The 19347-nt window shown below is 35.9% G+C and overlaps 1 long non-coding RNA gene across 4 annotated transcripts in view; it reads left to right on the top strand.

Moving 5' to 3' along the window:
• LOC135278011 (uncharacterized) overlaps window positions 1-19347 on the top strand; it is a 457249-nt gene that overhangs the window by 300004 nt on the left and 137898 nt on the right. The window contains exon 3 of one of the 4 annotated variants that reach the window (XR_010345551.1): window positions 1367-1570. The exons of the other annotated variants lie outside the window; for them this stretch is intronic. This is a non-coding gene — a long non-coding RNA (uncharacterized LOC135278011). Of the gene's footprint in view, window positions 1-1366; window positions 1571-19347 lie in introns of those variants that run through there. 4 annotated transcript variants of the gene reach the window in all.

Genomic DNA, 19347 nt, shown 5'->3' with positions numbered 1-19347 from the left:
AGGAAGCCTGGCTCACAGTTGGCTGGTGTCTGAGAACTAGGATTTTGGAAGGATTCCCCCGATTTCAGAATCTATAGGAGTGGCTCACTGTGCTTTAACATTTTCACAAACTATGTGATTTATGCTGAACACCTGTTTTTCTTCTAGAAGTCTGGAATTTTAGTACAAGCTAGGCAGTGGCTGCCTACATGACTAACACCTAGATGCTGAGTCTTCATGAGCCTGCATAGCTGGTTACATTTCACGCATACTATCACAACTTATTGCTGGGGAATTAAGCATGTCCTGTGTGACTCCAGTGAGAGATGATGCTTAGAAGTTTGTAAATTTTTTCCCTGGACTTTGCCCCATGCATCTTTTTCTTTGTTGATTCTTTCATTGTAAAAGTCGTAGCCGTGAATATAATTACATGCTGAATATTGTGAATCCTCCTTGCAAATTTCCCATCCTCAGAGTGGTCTTGGGGATTCACAACACATTAATCTCTTTACTTATTAAAGACTTATTTAGATTTCTTATTTCTTCTTGAGTCAGTTTGAGTAATTTATGTCTTTCCAGGAACTTGTTCATCTACTCAAAATTAACCAATTTGTTGGCATGTAATTATTAATAATATTTCCTTCTAATTCTTTTATTTCTGTAAGGTCAGTAATAATGTCCCTTCTTTCATGCCTGGTTTTAGTAATCTGAGCCTTTTATATTTTTTTCTTTGAATTTCATTAATAATTACATGCCAACAAATTGGCTAATTTTGAGTTAACCAATTAATTCCAAATAAGATTTGTGAATTTTGTTGATCTTTTTCAAAGAATCAATTTATGGTTTCACTTATTTTCTTTATTGTTTTTCTATTCTGTATTTTATTAATTTACACTCTAATCTTCATTATGTTTTCTCTTCTGCTTGTTTTAGGCTTGCTTTTTCAATGTTTTAAGGTGAAGAGTTATGCTATCAATTTGAGATCTTTCTTCTTTTAATATAGAAACTTAACTATAAATATTTCCCTCAGCACTGCTTTCACTGCATCCCATAAGTTGGGATGCATACTATCACAACTTATTGCTGGGGAATTAAGATGAGAGAGATCTATATCTGGCATTCTCCCCATGCTATCTCTCCCCAACTCCCCACCCCCCGCTGTCCCTCCCCTATTTCCCCCCAACAGACCCCAGTGTGTAGTGCTCCCCTCCCTGTTTCCCTGTGTTCTCATTGTTCAACACCCGCCTATGAGTGAGAACATGCGGTGTTTGATTTTCTGTTCTTGTGCGGATTAAACATTTCTTAATTTGTCTTATATCCTAGGAAAACTTCTAGATATTAAAATGTTTTGTATATAATTTTCACCAATTATTGTTTTTTTTGCTAGAGAATGGGTCTGCAGAGCTTCTTACACCAAAATTCCAGAAGCAGTCATTCCTCAGTGTTACAAAATTTGAATTGGCACATTTTTAACTGAAGAAGTATAATATAAGAGAGATTAAACAACACCTGAATAACCTTGGGCAAATTACTTGACCTCAGTTTGATCAACTGTAAAATGAAGATTACAATTTCTATATTATAATGTATTTCATGAATCAAAATGAGATTATGCATTTAAACATTTAGTATAGTACCTGTCATACTGCAAACACTTTAAAATGTTATTGAGCAACTGAATAAATGTGTAATAAAGTAGGTGCCTTCTTGTTAATCATTGCTGCTCTAGATCATTTTCTCTTCTTCTCTTACCATCATCATTTTGTATATTATATCATTAAATTATACAATGTCACTTTTTGTAGTAGTCATCTTTTTACCACAACATCTTTATTATTTAATCCTTTAAGATTTTAGGTCCTGTATCACTGTCACTCTCTCTAACATTACTTTTAAAATAATTCTTAGTGACTCCAATATTCATACACATAAAATTTCCAATATTTTGACTCCTCAATTTCTTGACTTCTTCTCTTCAATGATTTTGTTCCCTTCCCTACCTCACCTCTCTTCCATACTTAGTCCCTTGACCTTCAAATTTTCAATAGCAACATTATCATAATCTCATCTTCAAACAAGCATCTTTCTGACTCTGGCCTCCTACCTTCTGGGTCACAACCTTTAATATTCTAATTCAAATATTCCTCAACCCCACCTAGAGCTAGTTAGCATCCACCTTGCCAGCTTCATACTGTCCCTCGTCTCCTTATGCCTTTTATTTCCTCTTTACTTACCATGAATTCCATATTTGATTATCATAAGCATTCCCTTACATATATCATCAACTCTCATGCTTCTCTCTTGCTTCATCATATTTTTCTAATGAAACTACAACTTTGGTTAAGTAAATCTTTCTGCTATATCACTGCACCTGTACAGTTCAGGTTGTTTGAGAAAACTAAGAAAAACACACAGCCGTAAAACCTGGTCTTACTTTATTATCAATAGCTTCAAGTGGGTCTATTAATACAATTACAGTGTGTCTTCTTAATCCATTTTCTCTTCCACTCTCTTAGATTTCTTAGATTTTTTTAAGCAATTTCTCCTTGAAAAAGTTTTGTGACCACTGTCATTAATTTATCTTACCATTCTCTCTTACTGCAATCAGGTTTCCCCGCCCCCACATTCCATTGGAATTACTTTTCTCTAGGTCCCAAAGATACCCATATTGCTAATTTTGATGGCCATTTCTCATATTATTGGCTCAGTCTGTAACACTGAACGTAGCTGATCCCCTACCCCTTTTAGAATCACTTTTTCCTCTTGATGGCTATTATTTCTCTGATGTTTCTGGCTACTTTTTCTCAGTCACTTTGTCAGTCCCTCCTCATTCCCCTGAACTCTAATTCTTAGATTGTTTTGCTTTCTACTTACATTGAGAAGAACGGTCCCATACCAAACAAAGGACATATTTTACTCCCAAGGTGATACCATACCCCATTGTGGTTTTAAATGTAATTTCTATGCTTGTGACATCAAACTTTATATTCTGTACTTAGGATCTTCCTCATATCTTCAAAGTGTAATATATCTAACTGTCATATATCCAGCTGTCTGTTCAATGTGCATTTGCCTATCTCCATTGTAAAGGGTCAGCATGTCTTAACTCCAACTTAAAAGTGTTTCACACTCAGCTATTGATGTGCGCTTCACCTGCTCACTTACATGTATTTCTTAATGGTGACCACATTTTTCCACTTAGGCCAGAAACTTTGATGTCAATCTTGATTTCTTTTTCTCATATCTGGTCCATCAACAATTTTTTTTGTCTAGTCTATCTTCAAAATAAACACAGAATTCAATCCTATGTTGTCTTAACTGCAGCTGCCACAATTCTTCCCCGGCTACCATCATCTTTCTCCTGGATTATGAAAACACTACTTGAATTGGTCTCATAACTTCTACATTTGCCCCCTGTAGCCTGTACTCAATAATCTATTTAAAATCTTAAGCCCACCCCCAAATTTTGACGTACATCTTCTTTGCTTTGTTTTCTCTTTAGCACTCATTTTCCGTCCTATTAAATATTTTACTTTTTTATCATGTTTATTGTCTTCCTTGTTTTCCTCCTTTGATAGCGTTTATACTCTATGAGAAGGGAAACTTAACTTTTTGATCACTACCCTGTCTTCAGTGCTCATAATAATGCCTGGTATGTAGCTAGGAGCATGGCCAGTTCTTCTCTTTCTTTTATTTTTTTTAAATGATTCATGGATTCTGGAATAAATTTGGGGGAATTGAACAAGAGATAAAGTAAGAGATAAAATGTGAGGAAATAAGAATTTTTGAGTCATCAGTATAGAGAAGATGATTAAAACACATAAATGTATACATTTCACAAAAGAGAAGTGTAGACAAAAGCCAGCAGGTAGACAATTAAGAGAATCACTCAGTTGGTGGGTAGAGAGAAAAAGTAGCCCAGTTAGTGAGAGATATAGATAAAAAATGACAGACAATATCATAGAAACTAAAAATGAGAAGACAAGCTATGTTAAGCAGAGTGGAGAATTTGATTGGGGTCAGAATAAAGAAACTCAATTCCATTAGGAAAATTATTCAATTGGAGAGTTTCAGAGCATTGATGGGTCCATAAATTAGATTATAAAGGTTTAAGAAAGTAAGAGATAGGTGGTGGGAGCAATGAAGTTTAGAAGTTGGTAGCTTGTTTGAGAAGCATAGCTGTAAAATAATGTCAAATGATAGGAGTAGGATTATAATGGAGTAGTAATTTCAAAGTGGAAGACTTCAAGATTTGGAAATTCAAACACCTAAAAGAGACACAAAAGTTTCTAAAAAGTAAAGTATAAAGAATGAGCACTAGTATGGGGACCCATTTTCTTTAAAAGAATCGATTCCATCCCAAACAAAGGAAGACAAATTTGACTCAGCAAGCAGATGTCTTGTATGCATGTGACTTAAAGGGAATGATGAGAAGAGAGTGAACACAGTAAACTCGTGACCAGCACTCTTAGGAAATTTTTCAGAAATTCACTATGGGAAGATCATAGATTAGGTTTTATATAACTAACATGAAACGAATATTTATGAATTGCGTTTCAAGTTTTGTGAAGGCCTCTCTTAGAAATTCCTTAACTCTGTCTCCAAATATCCAACACATGTGCTTGACTCTGCAAGTGTAGCGTGATTTAACAGCCAAAGCACAACTAATCTGAAGACTCCAAAATTTCTCAGACAATGAATAGATACTAGTCTCAGGCAACTACTCTGGAAGCGTCATTAATAAAGTGGTGGTGCTGTCCTTTCAGGCGAGCCACTTCAGGCAAACTCGGCCTCCGACTGTGCCCGAGGGAGGCTTCCAGTCTGAATAGAACCTGGGGAAGTGGAATTGCTTGAGAAACTTCTGTTTTGTCACTTGTCTTTCTCCGATCTTGCCCTTTTAACCTCTTGATGCCCCAGGTTTTATAATCAGTACCTTAATTTCCTCCTGGCCTATACTAAGAGTTTAATGTGTGGGCAATTTTTATGGCATTTAAAATACCTAAAAATTGAGTACTGCTGATATTGTGGGTTAACATGGAGGATTCCTTAGTTTATGTAAAACAAAATTTAATATTGGTAATAGTGATGTTAAATCCCCTGATTTACCTCCAAAAATATATTAATTCATTTGTGAGTATTAATTTTCATACAAAATTGAATATTATTTCTGGCTGAGTAGAAAAAAGCTGCTCATTGAAGAGGTTAAGAGTAATATTTTGTGTTAAGACTGATGTTGGTTTGGTGCTATTCATTCATTGTTATTGCTATTGTTCTGTTATGTAAATAAAACTGACCTTTTCCCTTCAGTGTGGTTGTATTGTAGATTTAATTAAATTTGAACTTGGGGAAGGGCAGGGAAGCTTATCAGTTTTTAAGAAATTAAAAATTAAATCTTACAATTTAGAGTTATAAAGCACTGTAATCTGTTTAAAGTTAAGATATTAAAAGAGACTTTTTAATCAACCACTGTTGTACTAACAGATTCAAACCATTCCATTAAATAGAACTGTATTTCATATATAAAATTGTCATATGTTAGCATTGCTGCATAGTATGAAACTGATCAATAAAATGATTTTTACTTAATTGAAGAGAAAAACTTCAGATTTCTGAGTAGTATATAGAAATAGTTTTTGGTCAGCTATATTATATGGAATGATCTCAAATAACATGTTTTTGGGATTTTTTTTTTTTTTTACATTTAAATATCACTCTATTAAAGGCACTTTGGGTTGGGCGTGGTGGCTCATGCCTGAAATCCCAGCACCTTGGGAGGCCAAGATAGGCAGATCGCCTGAGGTCAGGAGTTTGAGACCACCCTGGTCAACATGGTGAAACCACGTCTCTACTAAAAATACAAAAATTAGTAGGGCATGGTGTCAGGTGCCTGTAATCCCAACTACTTGGGAAGCTGAGGCAGGAGAATTGCCTGAACCCAGGAGGCGGAGGTTGCGGTGAGCCGAGATCGCGCCATTGCACTCCTGCCTGGGTCACAAGAGCGAAACTCCGTCTCAATAAATAAATAAATAAATAAACAAACAAACAAACAAATAAAGGCATTTTGGTTTTAACTAATTAAATCTCTATGCGTGTGTGTGTGTGTGTGGTACTTTTCCTGAGTCTTTTATCCCATTTATCTATATCCACACTGTGAGTTTTCCACCCAGAAAAGTATATAAATGTAGGTTTTTTTCCACTTAAACATCAGTATAGAGGCATCTATGTACTATATTTGGTACTTATATATTAAGTATAGTTTGTTCATTACTAACTATTTGCCTCCCTTTCTAATTAAAGAATATTTGTGCTTAGGGAAAAGTCATTATTTTTAATATTTGAACAATTTAGTTAGGGCATTAGTTAAATCTTATCACAATACGGGGAAGTAATTATGGTAGAAGAAAGAAATGTTTATTTGAAAATAGAGGTGTTCTTTTCTGTCATGTTTTTTATCTAAAGAAAATGGCTTTAAAAATAATTTTAGTTTGGATTAATTTGTACTGTAGTGTACAACAGCTAAGAAAGGAGCTTATGTTTGGGATCAAAAAGCGAGGAATCTATAGCCACTAACAGAAATAATGATCCCCAGTCGAATTAGCCTTAATCTGTACTTTTGTCTATTTTTATAAAACTGAAAAGACAGTTGGACTATCAGTTATGATGCAAATAATGATCAGTATCAAGAGGATATAGCCATTAAAATCTATTGTTTTCAGTTAAAATAAGCTAGAAAGTTATAATCCAAGTAATTAGTACTACTTTTCTTTCATCAACAGTTCAATGTCTACAACTGATTTTTCTTTTAAAAACAAGCCTATGTTATTTTTTCACCAATTAAAAAAATCTCATTTAATGTAAAGAAATAAAATCTATAATTAAAAAATAAAACAACTGCCTATCTGTCCTATCCCCACACAATTGTTTAAATTGACAAGCTGGATTCTGTAAGACCTTATTCCAGCAAATGTGGGACTCTGTGCATTTGTGAATGACCACAAAGTCATACTGACATTTTAGTACTATTTTTATATTGCCTTCTTCATAGATAAAATACGGTATTCTCATAAAAAAAAAGAGAGACCTCACTGAGTCACATGATTGGTTGCTATAGGGCTTTTCTTTTAAAGACTTATCTGACAATGCACGATAGGAGATTGCATAGATGGTAATCATATTTTTCTCCTTTATAATATAAAACTTGTTTAGTAAAGTACATTTTTAAAATGGGGATAGTGGGTCATGAGCAGTACAGTTTTTCAAAAATTGCCAGAGCATAGGTAATTGTGATTCTCTTTTGAAAAAGCAATAATATGGCTGCCAGAAGGTTTCTGAAAATGTCTGGTATAAATTCCAGCTTCTGACCATGTGACTAAGTCTAAAATGAGCAACGGGAAAATTTCTTCAGTGTTAACATTTTTTTCTGCTTCAAACAAACTCACCTGGCTGGAGTGTCTCATGTATGAGATTTTATAAACAGGGAAGAATTACAGAGTCCATGGCAACTCAGAGATAAAATGTTCAGACTATGATTTCAATATCTTACAGGCACATACACATGCTTTACTTTTCAACATGGATATGAAATGGCTACATGTAGAAAGCTGTATAACCATGGTGATTGCTGGGATAAATGAATACTGAATGTAAGAATTGTCACTGTGACATGTTTTACACTACCTACATGTTAAAAATCCTTTTCTGCCAATAATTTGCATAACATGCTTAGACAAGCATATGTTGTCCCTCAATTTCTTAAAAGAAATGACCCAAGTTAATAGTGCAGCAAGAAATGTATTCATATTTCATTATATAGTTAGGGTGAGCTATCGATGATCCCACACTCCGTAAAAGAAAAAAGAAATAAGGAACATAAGAACATTTAATCTGACAGTTCAGCAAAGACAATTAGATATATATGTGTGTGTGTATATATATAGCATTTTTCAGAATTTATTATAAATGTCTTCATGTTCTGTTTTTTAAGGAAAACTTCATCCTAGATGTTCAAAGTATTGTTTGAATATTTAATGTAACAGTACCCACCTGATGTTTATAGCTATATGATTTAAATATTAATACTAATTCAAGTAATGATAACTTATCCAGCACAGTTGTTTTCAAATATGCACAAACTAATTGTCAAATCTGAAGGAAAAACAGGCTTTGGAGATCCTTGTATAAATTTTTAACAACTGATAATTTATTAAAATAGGTGATGCAATGGTGACTTCAACCTTGACTCTTGACGATATATATTTTATACTTCACCTATTAGCTAGCTACTTTTATTCCAAATAGCATTCTCTCAAAAGTAAGCATGTTATTTTAATGGCCTACTCCAGTATAAAATGTGCTGTGGAAAGAAGTAACTTCTGCATAGCAGCACTAGTGTGCTGCACTGAAACCATAACACAGTTTATAAAATAACACAGCAGACTTCATATGCTTGCAGAATTCATGTGCAGTAGAACTGCTCCATATACCTTTCTCTCATATTCACTGTTTAGCCAAATTACAGTATAAAAATGCCATTTATCAACATTGGTTTGAAATTATACACCATTTTATTTGAAGAAGCAGAGAAAACACAAATAAAAGCTTTGATCAGATTCAGTGTCATTACTTAACAAAATGAAATATCATGGGGATGAGAAGGTTGACCTAGATATCTTGCTTTTGCCAGGGGATTTCTATATAACTCACTTAAGAAGTAAGTCATGAAATGCAGTGCGGTGATTTTGTGTTTTATAATGTTTTGTTATCTGATAGTTCAGGCTGGCTTCTTACCTGCAAAGGTTTTGGGTCAGGTAGACTGTTGTGAGGATTAAAATGCCAGAAAATGTTTGTAAAGCACCCAGTTGCTTAAAACACAGTGAGTTAAAACAAATGTTAAGCCCTTTTCCCCTTCACCACTGCGGCTTTATTTTGACTCTTATAATTGCAATGCCTGTAATATTTGGGTTTAATTCAACTGTTCTACATTTTGTATGAATTCTCCACTTATATGAATGAAGCTTCTGACTGTGAACTGAAGCTCCTCAGTGGACTTCCGGTTTCCTGAATAAGAGGAGTCACCTGGGTCAAGACAAATAAGTGATCTTGCTCTTTTGCCCTCCACTTTGGAAGTGAGCACTTTGGGAAATTAGCACCCCCAATCTCCCCACCATGTCTCTCCTTGTTCTAACCAGATCCTTTGTATAAATCAGACTTATCTCTGGGGGCAGGGGGCTAAGAAAAGATTCATGAAATTGAACGACAAGCAGTGGGGAAGAAAAGATCTTTCTCAATAGCTGTTCTCAAAGAGCTAAGGTGGATATTGCCTGGTTTCAAATGTCTTAGGCTGTGCTCAGCCCATCTTATGCACCCATGTTAAACCAACAGGTGTCATCCTTGGGAAGCACCAGGTGGTGGCAGTTCTTTGGCAAGGCTGCAGGTAAATCAATGGAAAATACTTCCTTTAGTACCTATCATAGTCTCTCACTAACAGTTTTTTCTTTATTGTAAGAAAGAAAAAAAAAGAGAAGGAAAGATGATTTATAAGATCTGTACTAGTAAACTAATCAATTATTTTCCTTCTTTGCCTTAGTAGAGATCGAAAATAACTGCTTGGATTGAAATGGTGATCTGCTTAGGATCAACGGTAGTGTGGTAGCCCAAACACTGGGCTAAGAGCGAGGCTCCTGAGTTCTGGCTTAATCACTGCCCAACCTACTTCATTAAAAGCAAGTTGCGGCTGGGCGCGGTGGCTCACGCCTGTAATCCCAGCACTTTGGGAGGCCGAGGCGGGTGGATCACGAGGTCAAGAGATCGAGACCACCCTGGTCAACATGGTGAAACCCGTCTCTACTAAAAATACAAAAATTAGTTGGGCATGGTGGCGCGTGCCTGTAATCCCAGCTACTCAGGAGGCTGAGGCAGGAGAATTGCCTGAACCCAGGAGGCGGAGGTTGCGGTGAGCCGAGATCGCGCCATTGCACTCCAGCCTGGGTAACAAGAGTGAAACTCCGTCTCAAAAAAAAAAAAAAAAAAAGCATGTTGCTAGCATTTTCTGAAACTGTTGTTGGCCTACAAAATGAGGGGAAAAGCATTTTTATTGCCACGAATAGTGCCTATTGGGTAAAACACGTTAAAGGGGAAGATGAGGTATTATATTAACTCAAAACAACAATCTTGGTTCTTTTAACACTCCTATTATAGAAACTCACATACAGTGTATATACTCTGCATACATACATACACATACCCACATACACACACTAGGTGAATATTGTAATACTGCACTGTACCCTCCTTTTGTTGCAGTGACAATGGTATGTATGGCTGTCTTCCCATGCCATTAAACATTATAGCTTTGGTTTGAATTTCAATATAGTATTTTATAATACCATATACTGTAATTTAATTAATTAGTCACATATAGATGAACATGTAAACTGTTTTAAAATTTTCACTTTTATGAATAATGCTGCAATACGTTATTGTGTCATCTTTTTTCATTTTGATCATTTATTGTTTGTCTGATTTTGTCACACAGAATTTGGATGCAATCAGATTTATCCACTTCTTTGGTTTCCAGTTTTCATGATATGGTTATAAAAGCTTCCCCTAGACTCAGTTGATAAATATTTTAGGCATTGTTACCTATGAGTAAGTTCAGGATTTCACTTATTCAAAAGGAATTGCTACTATTATGCTCTTGTTGTTATCGTTGTTAAGTGTAAGTAATAAGGTAGACATCCTTTTTCCCAAACAGCTAGCCTTGTTTTTAATGTCAAATAATCTATTTTTCCAGTAACTGGAATGCTTTCATATATTATTTAGTTTATTTTTAGATTATTATATTCATTTAGTTGGCAATGTGTGCAGGTATTGTTAATAAAATCATTACTTATCAATTGCTAACACAGGGATTTGGGGATTGAAAAAGAAAATTCCCCTATGAAAGGCGGAATGTCTGGAAAAGGTAGGTAGGAGCAATAATAGAGGGAAAAGATGGAGGATGAAGAAAAATACATACAGATGAATGGCATTGCAATCCCTAAGTGGGTTGGAAGCTGTGTGTGTGTGTATGTGTGTGTGTGTGTGTACTGACTTATACTTCCTCATTCAGTATTGTGTTGGATTGTTCCAGCACTTGGATTTAAATGGGGAAGTTACAAAAGTAGAAACTGGTATGGGCTTGATGGCACCAAGAAGAGGGTAGTTAGAATGATGACCTATGAGGTTGAGGTGGGTTACAGAAGGACATAAAGCCAGGAAAACACGGATAGATTAAGAAATGAACTAAGGGTGTCAAGAAAATGTAGACGGTGATGAAATGTAAGAGGACCTTAAATGTAACTTAGAGAATTAAAGAACTGAGTGGGTGGAGTTGTGGTCAGAGAGATGAGGATATTGAAGCTAATGTGACTGTGATGAGTATAATAAATCCAATGTTCTTTTCTTTGTGCTGCCTATTTTTATACAAGAAAATTATCAAAGGGTTGAGATACAAGTTGGATAAAATGAGACAATGGATAACTTTATGGACATAGAAAGTATAAAATTCTACTATGATGAGGGAGGAAAAGGTTTAGAAGAAAGGAGGGCAAATTTTAAAAAAAATACAGTCTTATTAGGATTGGGAGTGTGACGCAATAAATTTAATAGAAAAAGAAGAAGGGCAAGCGTTTTGGAAAAAGGGCAAGTGAATCTGATCTAAAATGTGGAGCAGAATCGTTGATGATGTGGCAGGAGGAGAAAGAGAAAATGGTATAAATATTTGAAGGGAGTTCTCCAAGTTCAATTAAATGCTTAGGCAGGTCCCCAAATTAAATTACATGCCAAGAAATCATTGGCAAGCAAAGTGTAGTAATTAAGTGCCACAGGGCTAGGAACGAGGCCGAGCCTTGCCCCATTCTGCCACCTCTTCGTGGCCCTGTTCACCATTCTGTAATGGAAACTTAGTAAATGAAACAAACAGATCACAGTCCAAAATGGCACAAAAAAGATAACTGAAACCAGATGCTAAGGATAAACACAACCGTGGCCAGAGACATAGATTCCAAGGGCAGCTCAGCACTGGCCAAATGGGAATTTACACTCTTGTATAAGCAACGTGCCAGGCTCCTGGGGTCCAGCATGAATGAAGGAAGATGCAGTGTTCATGGAGAAAGAAAAGCTGGCTGTAAGTTAATAAGCTGTAAGTGCCCTTCAAATAAAGATATGCATGAATTTGTAGCCTGAGTAATAGCCAGAGTTTCAAGCTTCTAATACAATTTCTAGCATACAGACACTGGGCTCACATTGCAGCCATGGCCGTAGCACTAAGATACCAAGGGTATAGGCTGAATTGGAATCTCAGATTAGAATGGAAAGACCACAATTTTGAAATCAATTTTAAAATATCTAAGAGATCCCAACAAGGTTCCAACATTAGTTCAGTGTCTGAAAAATGTGTGTGTGTGTGTGTGTGTGTATGTGTGTGTAGAGAGAGAAAGAGAGTCATTTTATAGTTTGTGTTTATTTTGACTTGGTTGTTCTAATGGTGTTTAAATTAGTGGAGATAATCCCACTTCCAAATATATTTCGATATTTTGTATGGGTGGCTTTAAATAGTAGAGTGGCCTTTCTAGTAGAAAGTTGAGAGGCCTTCTAAAACACTTAATTGGCAGAGGGAAGTAACTTGGAGTTATATAATGCATATTTCAAAATAACTAAGTTTCAAATATCTTGCCACAAAAAATTGATAGGTAAGCAAGGTGATAAATATGTTAATTAGTTTGATTTAATTATTTCACATTGTTTACACGTATCAAGACATCACATTGTATCCCATAAATGTATATAATTATGATTTGTCAATTGAACATAATGTTAACTTTTAGGAAGCAGAGATTCAAAAATTATTTTTATTTATTATTAAAAACCTGTAGAGGATCTAAAGGAAGCCCTTTGTGTCATGATTATAAAATAGATAGTATTTTTATTGAATTCATCTTCTTTAGACCAATTTTTACATTCTTTGGCTCAGTATCCATTAGATTAAGTAGATCCAGGGGTGTGAGCCCCAGTTTAGGGATATGCAAGTGAATCCAGAAAGCTCTCGAATGAACTAACCAAAGAAGAACAACTCCTGGCAGAGCTAGGACCAGAGACCTGCTACTGGTTTAAACATCTATCTAACTTGTCTCCATTTTATGCTTTTTAGACTACTAAATGGTCACCAGAATATAATCCTTCAATTAAGCAGATTGGAATAATACAAAATTATAAAAATTATAATACAGGATTACTCAATATTTCACAAATCTCACTAAATCACCAGTAACATACTAAATTTCAGGTTGTAGCCTCAAGTGTCATTAACTGAACTGCAGAGAAGCAAAGAAAGCAGAAAAGTTTTCCATTTCGTAACTGACAGCAAAGAATACAAGTAATAAATTTTGTATAAAAATTACTTTTGAATGGCATTATGTGTTAGAGAATTTTGCCTAAATAAAGAAATTATCTGTGAAATGGGGATAAAGCCTATAACTGCTTTGCTTCACATGAAGTGAGGATTAATGAATAACCCTGACAGACTGCTCTAAACTGATTGGGAAAGACATGAAAGAGGAATACAGGGCATTGTCAATACACCAGGATTAATGGAGAAAGAGATTTTTGTCCAGGAGGAAATGTTAATTCATTTATAAATTAAGTGGTGAATCCATAAGGTACTTACATGTGTTCTCCATTCGAACCACATCCTAAGTTATCAGGGTAAAGCAGTTTTATTTTATCTCCAGAGAAACAAATAAGAGAGAAATTTAAATTTTAGCATTAGAGATTAAGACTAGATATTTAAAAAACTCATTACTTCACAATCTGCTAATTTATAACTTGTAATAGTACAACCATTAATGGAGTGAGCTTTAACATAAACTTGTCTTTAAAAAAGACTTCTGAATTAGATTAATAAAGTATACAAAATTGCTCTGTTACTCTGGAAGGAAATATTTATCTTGCTTAAACATTCAGGCTGGTTTTAAGTAGCTTAATAGTAGCTACTGGCTACAAATAATAATCTTCCAAATGATTTTCCTAATAATCTGCATATTTGCAGAATGCCTACTTTACAACATTGTATTTATTAATATTTTTGTTACTGTTTATAATTGAAAGTCATTCAATAGCTTTACAATTTTTTAGTGATAAACGTCAAACTTTTTTTTTTTTTTAGTGATAAAGTGTTCAAACTCGCTTTTCTCCCATGAACTAAGTTTTCCCCTAACATATCTCATAACTGCTCCCTTTTCTTCCAGCCTTTCTTTGTGGGCTTATTCTAGGCCTTCATGATTTATCACCCGGAATATTACAACTCTTCTATGTCATTGTATTTCTCTGGCAAAGAGAAATGCTCTCTCTCTTTCCCAGTCTCCATCAGCACCCATTGTTGCCATAATTGTCTTTGGAAATGGCATCTGGTATTGCTACCTTATTGTTTAAAATCCTTTAATGATGGCCAATTGCCTGTAGAATAGAGTCTGATACCCTAATTACATCTGTTAAAAGAAAAACTTTAGACCAATTAAAATTAACAAAATTCATTTAGGCAAAGAAATATTCATGAACTAAATGGCACTCAGAACCAGGAGGGAGGTTCAGAAAGCTCCACTCAGCAATGTTGCCAGGCAGTATTTATACACAGAAAAAGAAAGTACCTAGAGAAACAGCTTGATTGGTTACAGCTGGGTGTTTACCTTGTAGGGATGTAGTTTGATCAGTTGGCAACCTGTGATTGAATGAATCTCAGCTGCTGTGATTGGCTGAGACTTAGCTGTTTTTTGCAAGAACATACTCTTTATTAGGCTGCAGGCTGTTTACATACTAAGTTAGATTGCATCCCTCTACATAGAGATTCAAAGTACAAAGGCAGCTTTGGGCCAAATTTTAACCTAACACATTATATATGATTCTTTATGCCTCAACTTAATATCCTTGCACATCTTCTCCTCCTAGCCCTAGATTCCACTCATAAGACCTGCACTCAGGTTTGTATGCTTTTCCTGGATCCCTTCCATGCCTCTATATCTTTTCTTGTGCTGGTCATTTTCCCAGAAAATCCTTTTACTACTATCCCAGTCCTTCCTATAACAGGTGAACAGCTATTCAAGCTCTACCATTTATATGATAAATTTCTCAACCATTGCTCTGTATGCATACCTACTAAAATCTGTAAACATATAAATAATAATAAAGATGTCAAATGTTTATTCAATACTTTTACCAAACAAGTCATGGAATATCTATTTTGGAGTCACTGCCATCATATGAGAATGACACATATTAGCTCCTTTCCCCATTGCATATCCTCAAGGCTTAGAGAGATTAGGTAACATGTTCAAGGTAATCGGTAAGAGAAGCAGCTAAAGTCAGATCACACTCTGCTGTTGAGTTTTCCAATGGCACTCATTGTTCTAGGTCTATTTTCCCCTTTTACAAACGAAGCTCTGAGAATAGAAACAATGCCTTTTTATTGTCCTTAGTGCCCAGTACAGGTTGTTGAAAGAAACATAAGAATAATCAAATAGTGATATGAGCTACTCAAAGATGTAGCAATATTATTGGTAATGCAATTGTAAGATTTGACATTCTGTTCATCCTTTCTATGTTGAAAAATGAAATGTTTTCCTACTGCACCTATAAATTTTCATTGTAATAAATGCCAAGTACATGTACTCCCTGTTTTTTTTTCAACTTCCTCTTCTTCTTTGGTAAAAATAACTCTTGTTTTGGCAAAGATATGAAGGACCACTTCAGAACAGGCCTCAAAAGTGAATATTAATTAGAATAAGCTAATGACAATTATTTTTTTGTTGCTGGTGATTAGTTTATGAATGACATGTGGTGCAATTCTAGCAGGAAGGACAAGTCTTTCACGTTCTGGGGAGGGTTTCTCACTCCTAAGAAGAGGTATAAAAAGGAGACCCTCTCTCTCTTCTGGTCATTGGATGTGCACAGTGATATATTTCCTGATATCAGGTTCAAGTCCACATTAGGGTCCAGCCCCAGCCGAGGTCCGAGGGAGTGAGTGGATAGCTGAAAGAACACTCAATGGGGCATAGGTAGGTGAAATATGTCTATTCAGCAGCTCTCTCAGCAGCAACTCACTCACACTAGGTCACCTTGTCTTGGCTGCTTGAGCTGGAGGCTCCAACACAGATATGCAGCCAGTTCTTTGACTTCAGGGTCAGCAGCTTAACTTTCTCTCTTTGGGCACAAGCTGGTTCCTGGCTCTCTGCTGCCCACCTGCCAGATGGTCATTCTTCCTTACAGGGGCCCGTAGCTTTACTCTCCCTCTCTGGGAACCAGTGCCTGCACAAGAGCGCCTGTACCATGTAAAGTCATGTTAATCCGAACCCTGTGCACAGCGTCAGTAGGGCAATTACACCTTTTACAGACAAGAGTGGCTCAGAGCCAAGCATGACCTTACACAAACAGGTTATATAACAAGTAGATGTGTGCGCCTGCATGCCAGACTCCCTGAGTCATGCAGGCCTGATGTCTGCTTTGGCCTATCCTTGACCAAAGCACATCCAGGTACCTTACACCTGGTGCTACCATAAGTGTCTTTGACCACAAAGGGAGCGGGCTGTCTGCTAAGTATGGCAAAGAAGAGAGAAGAAAAGAATCTGAGCTCTTGTTATGGCTGAGATGCTGAACTAGTTAATTTTGGAATTGTTTCATCTCCATAATTACTGTTCTTTTCTGTATATGTTACTTAGTATTTTGTAATTGTTGGCTTTCAGAAGTTTTGTTATAATATGCCTTGGTTGGTGCAGTTTTCTTGGTATTTAACCTACATGGGGTTCATGGGTGGATATATTTGTTGTTGATATCTGAGTTGTAGTGGATGTATTTCATCAACTTTGGCGGATTCTTGGCTATTATGTCTTCAGATGTTCTGTTTAGCACACTTTCTGTCTTCTCTCCTTCTGTAACTCCAATTATTTATGTTACACTGTTTACTGTTGTCTCAAAGACCTCAGATAATCTGTTCTATTATTTTCTCTTTGATTTTTAGTTTGCATAATTTCCATTGACTTGTCTTCAAGTTCACTGATGTTTTTCTTTCTGTGTCCGGTGTACTGATAAATCTATCATTTTTTATATTGTTACTTTCTATTCTACTTTTTTATTTGGCTCTTTTTTATTACTATTATTTTCATAGTGTTGATGAAGTTACCTCTCTACTTATGTAGTCCATCTTTTCTACTTTCCTTTAACACATTCATTAAGATATTTTTAAAGTCTCTGCCTAATAATTTCTGTCTTTATTTTATTTCTGGGTCTGCTTCTATTGATGATAGGTCATGTTTACTTTCTTATATGCCTCATAATCTTTTTATTGCATTCAAGATATTATGTCTAAAAGAGCAGTAGAGACTGGGGTAAATAATAGTAAAACTCAGAAGAGGGTGGGCTCATTTTTCTCTCAGGCCATTGGGGTGAAAGGCTGAGCCAATATAATCTAGACATGAGTTAAGGCTGCTATCTCTTTAGTTTGATTCAATTCACCAATGTCTTCACCTGACTTGAGGTCAAAATTAGGACCTTCTTTTCAGCTGGTCTGTAGATCGGAGCCCTCGGAGCCTGTAGATACCCCTGTGTGCTTTACAGTCCACTACCACCTTTCAATCCATAGGAGATCTCATCATACTTCTAGCGGGCTCCTTGCTAGGAGAGTTGCTGGGTATCCTCTGCTTGCCAGCACTGCCCTTAGCTTCCTGTGCTTTGGGAGACTGATTTCCACCTGCTGCTACATGTCCAGTGCAGGAGGGCTGAAGTGGTAGACTTGGTGAAGGCCTGGAGAGCCTGTGAAGAGTTTATCCCGTTTCTCTGGCCCTGCCTCCAGATTTGGTAGGCCCTGCATGCCTGGGCATCAGAAGGTGATTTCTCCAGCTCTCCTGCCCCTCCAGCCGCCTTGACAGCCCCTGCTTCCTATTGTGTGGAGGTTGGAATTGCCTACCCTGCCCTCAGCCCTCACCAGGCCCTCAGCTCTATTCAGTTTTCTGTTGGTACTTAATGAACGCCTATGGGACAGAGTTGACAGGTGGCTGCAGTTTCTGTATGTGGCTACTGTCCACTGGATTCTGTCATGCCTTTCTGCAGTGGCCTTACAAATTTCTAAAGATTTCAGTGATCTTTTTTAATTCCTGTCCTTCACTCCTCTCTATTCATCCAAGAATAAAAGTGATTGTGAATTTCTGTATTTATTTATTCTCTCCCGGGAAGAGCTTGTCATTTTCTAGATTCTTGTTATTTAGGTTTCTTTGCTTCCTCAGCTCTGTGGTGGGTTGGAACAAATACAGCACAGCTATGATTAAATAGGCTATCTGGCTTATTCTCATTGTTAAGATAGTAGCAACCCTATCCTGACACTGTCTTTATCCTAAGCGGAAGCAGAAGTCTCTTTAATACACTTTTAATGGAGGTTTCTTGTACTTGCAGCTGAATATATCCTAATCTGATATATACTATATTTAAAATTATTGTTGGGGATGAGCAAACCATAGATTATCTTAATTATTTTTTGCTGATATATAATGTACCTATATTTTGTTATAGAAAATATAATAAATACAAAAAGGTCACCAAAAGGATAATAAAAATTATTCATAATCACTTTTCTTGAAAATAAATATAAACATTAATATCATTTTAAAGATATCTTTTCAAATTTTTCTATTATGTACATCTGTTCATAAACTTAAAACAAAATATGCAGATTTATAAACTTCTATTTATGTAAGATATTATGCACATTTTCTGTTATTAAATATTCTAAAAGCATGAACTTTAATGCTGTATACTAGAAGGAGACTTCAAAAAGTTTGTGGAAAAATGGAATTAAAAGATAAAAATACCATCCTGGGCAATATAGTGAGACTTCATCTCTGAAAAAAAATCGAAAAGTTAGCTGGGCATGGTGGTGTGCACCTCTGGTCCCAGCTGTTTGGGAGGCTGAGTCAGGAGGACGACTTGAGCCTGGGAGGTGTCAAAGCTGCTGTGAGCTGTGATTGCACTACTGCACTCCAGCCTAGGTGACAGAATGATAAGCTGTATCATATTCATATATATCTATATCCCCATCTCAAATGTATATATACATACATATATGTATAATATAAACTTTATTTCTCAATATAAGCTCCATCAAGGTCAAGACACTTTTGTAAGTGATAATACCAGCCATTTATTCCACACTTAAAGAACTGAGCATTCTGGAAATTAAACCATGTCAATTAAACCATGTCAACCAAGTCTTTCTTACATTATTAACTGAAGAAAAATGGGTGCCCTTTAAAGACTTTTTAAGACAAGGAAACGATAGGAAGACACAAG

The sequence above is a fragment of the Aotus nancymaae genome, unplaced genomic scaffold (assembly GCF_030222135.1).
Source record: "Aotus nancymaae isolate 86718 unplaced genomic scaffold, 86718_ANA_hifiasm-v0.15.2.pri h1tg000036l, whole genome shotgun sequence".
NCBI lineage: Eukaryota > Metazoa > Chordata > Mammalia > Primates > Aotidae > Aotus > Aotus nancymaae.
This window is presented reverse-complemented; position numbering and strand designations above follow the sequence as displayed.